Below are 5799 nucleotides of genomic sequence, written 5' to 3'. Positions count from 1 at the left end.
GCCTGTTCACCTGAATATTCTATAAAGAATGTTTTCCAGTCAAGATATTGTCCAGGAGAAAGACAGGCTTGTGCCAGATTCTGCCAGTCGCGGGGAGTTAGACAATAGTGATGCAGAGATTCAAGTTGAGCTATAATGAAAGCGGCACTGACCCCGTAGGCTCATACCCCTTCCGCCAGTCTTTGAATTACCTTCCAATCTAGTGGCTCATAGAATTGAGCTCTTTGAGCATCCTGGAAAACTAGGAAGCAGTGAGCACTTAGCTCTCTCCATACTTCTGGTTGCAAACTACGTCCTGTGGCACTTTCGGGAGCATATGGTAGTGGGCCTGGAGCCAATGACTACACTTTTACTTTCACTTTTTCTAAACTGTCCGTTATGCTTTCCAAGTCATCTTTGGACATGTCCCCTTCGCTAGAACTGCTTTCGGCATCCTACTTCTGTGGTCTCTCCTCTCTTACTTGGTTCAAAGCCTCATCCCCTTCTGCAGCTCTGCTCCACGTCTTTCCTTGTCCTCTATACAGTTGCAAACTAACTTCCATACTGGTAGAACCCTTTTTGCGAGGATCCCCTGTTCCTCTGCAAACTTCAAATCTTTTCCTAACTTCTCCCAGCTCGGTCTGGTAAGGTGACCAGAGACTGAGAACCATGGGGCCACCTGATCTACCGCTTTTAGAAAATTTTCTAGGGTTTCCCTTTTCAGCCCAATTCCTTTCACTTTTAGGAGGTCTTTCAAGGCCTTATAAAAAGAATGTCCTGATGTGTTTCCCATAGTGCTTGGTATAACTTTAATTCTCTCACTCTGAGAACCTCAATAGTCCCTAATCTGAGAACTTAATAGTCTCTAACCGAGAACTTAATAGTCTCTAACTGAGAACTTAATAGTNTCTAACCGAGAACTTGAATTGTCCCACTTACCTGGGAGCTTTCCAGCTGGCTACCCTGACTGCTGAGAGTTCTGTACTCGTCACTTCCCCATACAGGCCACCATTTGTAGCTACCGACTACAACCAGCAGAAAAGAAGTGAAAAAACTCATGTCCTTCTCAAAGCAGTTTATTCAGGAACATAACTATGTGCAGTAAAAAGATTCCCCAACCTCTCTTGGCCATCCCCTTTTATACCCTCTAGTCCACTCCCCATCACCCTATTCCACGTAGGTACAACTCATTGGCACAGGACTACATTCGTCACATCATCTGATCTTTCATTGTGGTGCATCTGTGCAGTGTAGTTTAATGGATGTGGCTATCTTGAGGGATATGAGGAAGTCNGTTGTTAGCCGTTAGACTTGGCGGCAGTCCCGGGTGCCATCTTGGGGCCATGGCCAAACCCGCTCCTCACAATTCCATCTTATTTCTGTCAGAATGGCTCACATATAAAAAAAGGTAAGAGGCAGATCATGTAATGAGAATATGGAGCAAGGGAATACTCCTTCTTTGGTTGTAGAATGCATGTAAAGTTACTTTGCAAATCATCTGGTGCTTTCTCAGAAATTTGAGAATAGATCTACCTCAAGAACAATTTATACCAAACTAGGACATATACTCATAGATGTTCCTCCATACCATAAGGACACTTGCCCAACTATGGTTATAGAGTTGTAGTATCCAGAAACTGAAAAAACTGAAAAAAAAAAACCCACAAAACTTTATGTTCCTCCACAGAAGAATGGATAGATAGGTGATACATTTACACAATGAAATATTCTGGAACAGATGTTGCGTTCTGCTCACCAGTGATCCAAAGATCCTGGGTGTGCTAGGGAGCCTGCAACATGGAGAGTCCTCTGGGGACCTTGCAACCTTCCACTGAGTTCACGCCCAAGATGGTGTGGGGCTAAGCCTATGCCAGTGCCTGGCAAATACAGAAGTGGATGCTCACAGTCATCTATTGGAGAGAACACAGGGTCCCCAATGGAGGAGCTAGAGAAAGTAGCCAAGGACCAGAAGGGGTCTGCAACCCTATAGGAAGAACAATAATATGAACTAACCAGTATCCCCAGAGCTCGTGTCTCTAGCTGCATATGTAGCAGAAGATGGCCTAGTCGGTCATCATTGGGAGGAGAGGCACTTGGCATTGCGAAGATTATATGAGCCAGTACAGGAGAATGCCAGGGCCAGGAAGTAGGAGTGGGTAGGTTTGGAAGCAGGGCAGAGGGAGGATACAGGGAACTTTCAGGATAGCATTTGAAATGTAAATGAAGAAAATATCTAATAAAAAAAGAAAAAGGAACTATTACTCAGCTATCAAAAACAATGATATCATGAAATGACAGGCAAGTGGATGTAACAAAAATCAGCATCATGAGTAAGGTAAGCCAAATCCCGAAAGTATACACAAACATGGCATATCCTCACTTCTACAGGGATATTAGCCAAAAAGGATAACCATGCTAACAGTCAAATACTCAAAGATGCTAAATAACAAGGAGGGCTCAAAAAGTACTGCATGGACCTCTCCATAAATGGGGAACAGAATAGATACTGTGGGTGCATTGGAAAGGGGAGGTACTAAATGGAGGTATTGGTGGATGATAACAGGAGGATCAGGTGGAAGAAGCACTCAAAAAGAGATTACTGGGAAGAGAAAACTGGAATGGTGGTGGGGTGCATCTCTGTGACGAGCTAGAATTCTCAGGAAAAGAAAATGACCAGAAAGATATGAGGGTGACCCTAACCAAGCCTCTGAGCAGTGGGTGGTATGGAGTCTGTAAGAGCCATCTCTTATAACCAGATAAAACATCTAATGAAGGGATTGGTACACCAGCACAGTCACAAAACCTTCAACACACAATTTGTCCAGCCTTCAAGAAGTACAGGAAGAAAGATAGAACAGGAAGAGAGGGAATAGCCAAGCAATAATTAGCCCGGCTTGAGACCTATGCCATGAGACAAAGTCTACCATTGGCACAATTAATGATATTCTGCTATACTTGCAGAAAGGAGCCTAGCACAAATTTTATTTTTAATTTAAGAATTTTGTTATTAGATATTTCTTTATTTACATTTAAAATGTTATCTCCTTTCCCAGTCCCTGTCCCCTGGAAACTCCCTATCCTACCCCCTGTTTCTATGATGGTGTTACCCCACCCACCCAGCCCTTGGATTCCCCTACACTGGGGCATTGAGCCTTCAGAGAACCAAGGGACTCTCCTCCCATTGATGCCCAACAAGGCCATCCTCTGCTACATATGCTATTGGAGCCATGGATCCCTCCATGAGTATTCTTTTGTTGGTGATTTAGTCCCTGGAAGCTCTGGGTGGGGGGTTGTCACTATTGTGTATGCCAAGAAGTGCATGCTGACAGGAGACTGATATAGCTGCCTCCTGAGAGGGTCTGCCAGAGTCTGACAAATACAGGTCCCCAGTGGAGGAATTTGAGAAAAGACTGAAGGAGCTGAGGGGGTTTGCAACCTCATAGGAAGAATAACTTTTATCAGATGGAACCTAATGCAGAGACCCACAACCAAATACTAGGCAGAGCTCAGGAAATCCTGCTGAAGACAGGGAAGAAGAAATTTAGGAACCAGAAGGATCAAGGACAACATAAGAAAATCCATCAATGTAATCCACTAAATAAACAAACTCAAAGGAAAAAAAAAACATTATCAATTCATTAGATGCTGAGAAAGCATTTAACAAAATTCAACACCCTTTCATGATAAAAATCTTGGAAAAATCAGGAATTCAAGGACCACACCTAAATATAGTAGAAGCAATATACAGCAAACCAGGGCCTCTGCACATATGTTAAAGTTTTGTAGCTAGATCTTCATGCGGGACTCCTAACAGTGGGAGCAGGGTTTGTCTTTGACTCTGTTGCTTGCGTTTGGGACCCTTTTCTCTTTTATGCTGCATCTACTACCCTAATAAGATTAGATGTGCCTAGTCTAACTCCAACTTGGTATGCCAATGATGGTGGATATTTTTTCTGATTAGAAAAAAAAAAAAAAAAAAAAGGAGGAGTAGAGACGGGGTAGGGGAGACTGCAAGGAGGGGAAACTGTGGTCATGATATAAAGTAATTAGACAAATCAAACAATTAAAAATGAGATCTAAAACCTGAGATTCTAAGCTGTTCTATGTATTTGAAGTATATTCCTTTGCTAGTTCTGCTATGTCACAAACATTCAAAATTATAGGAGCAAGGTGCAATATTGTACACATTGATGTTATATCTAAAACATTTTTAAGAACAACAGAAAACAAAATCTTAATCTGGATTGATACATTACCTGTAAAAATTATCTTATGTAATAATACACATTATTAATATTGTACTTCCATTTCTTTATCTGTAAAGCAGGGTACAAAACAGTGTACATCTTATTTTTAAAACATTATGGCTGTAGGAAAGTCTTTGTAATAAGTTACAGGAATGAATTTGTTAATTTTTTTTCTAATGAAAATCACAGAGATGATTTTTCCAGGTGACTTGGTCAAGGAAGAATCATGGTATCTTGGGAAGATTTCTTATCTAGACTGTAGAGCACTCTTCGTTTTCCTTCTAGATTCCCTTTATAAGGCCTATATTAATTACTGGTTTATCATTAGAGTGGTCCATAAATTAGTTTTTAAAAGCCATGTATTTGAGTTGGAGTGTATTAGTTTCATGAATTATACCCAACCAATGGAGAGAAGCTGAGGACCCCTGTGGTTGAATTAGGGAAAAGCTTGAAGAACCTGAGGAGGAGGGCAACCCCATAGGAAGAACATCATTCTCAACTAACCTGGACTGGAAGCTCACATCTCTCAGACACTAAGCCACCAACCAGGCAGCATACACCAGCTGATATGAGGCCCCAAACACATAAACAGCAGAGGATTGTGTGGTCCTGTCTCAGTGAAACATTTACCTAACCCTCGAGAGACTTTAGGCCCAGGGAATAGGGAGGAATGTTGGGGTGTAGGTCAGTCCAGGAGGGTGATAATGAATGGACTAAAAAACATTAGAGAATAATAATTTTGAAAATATCATAAAAAGAAAAAATTCAAGAAAACATGATCTCAAAATTAGTGAAATAAATTTTATGTTTCTTCAAATCATACAAAATTAAGGGTACAGAGATAACATAATCAGTAAAGCTAAGGCATTCATTCATATTTTTGAAAACATTATATAGCAGTTACCCTTCCAACTTATTAGGATATTGGGGACATAATTTTTCTATAAAAAATAATTGTTTATCTTTGTGATAGTTCTATATATGGTGTTTCCATCAAGACATAAGAAAATAAAACAAAACAATTTTTATGAATTTTCCCAAAGCTGCAAATACATAGTACTAAAAAGTAGCAATATACCACAAGGAAATTTTCTTAACTCATAAGATTAATTACATTTTATGTTTTTAATGAAATTTTATCGTGCTGAATAAATTTGACATAGAAATTTCAATAACTCAAAATTCTTTGGGCAGGTCCATTGTTATGCCAGTTACCTGTCATCACAGAGTTATTTCTGAAATCTCATTTCTGAAATTATAGACATCTTATTTTATGTCCATGTGGGATTACAAAAATGTAGATAACAAAAATGTTATCTAAATATTTTAGTCCATATGTATATATAAACAACAACTTAGTCAGAATTATGCTATCTCCCCTGATGCTTCTTATTTGCTTTGGCTATCAGATAAACAAGTAATCATGCAAACATCCAGGTAATGGATTTGCTGGCAGAATTGAGTTTGAAGTACTCAGCAGTGCTGCCTAGAGTACTCTGGCTGTCATTGCATTTCTTATCCACTGGAGGAGGATAACATTCATTCTTTTTATGATGCTTTCCAATCTCTTGGC

General features: G+C 40.0%; 1 pseudogene; it reads right to left on the bottom strand.

Moving 5' to 3' along the window:
• The window catches only part of LOC110325128, a 15034-nt pseudogene extending 14384 nt beyond the window's left edge, over positions 1-650 (bottom strand).
• Between the last annotated feature and the right edge of the window lie 5149 nt (positions 651-5799).

Source organism: Mus pahari, chromosome 8 (assembly GCF_900095145.1).
Source record: "Mus pahari chromosome 8, PAHARI_EIJ_v1.1, whole genome shotgun sequence".
NCBI lineage: Eukaryota > Metazoa > Chordata > Mammalia > Rodentia > Muridae > Mus > Mus pahari.
This window is presented reverse-complemented; position numbering and strand designations above follow the sequence as displayed.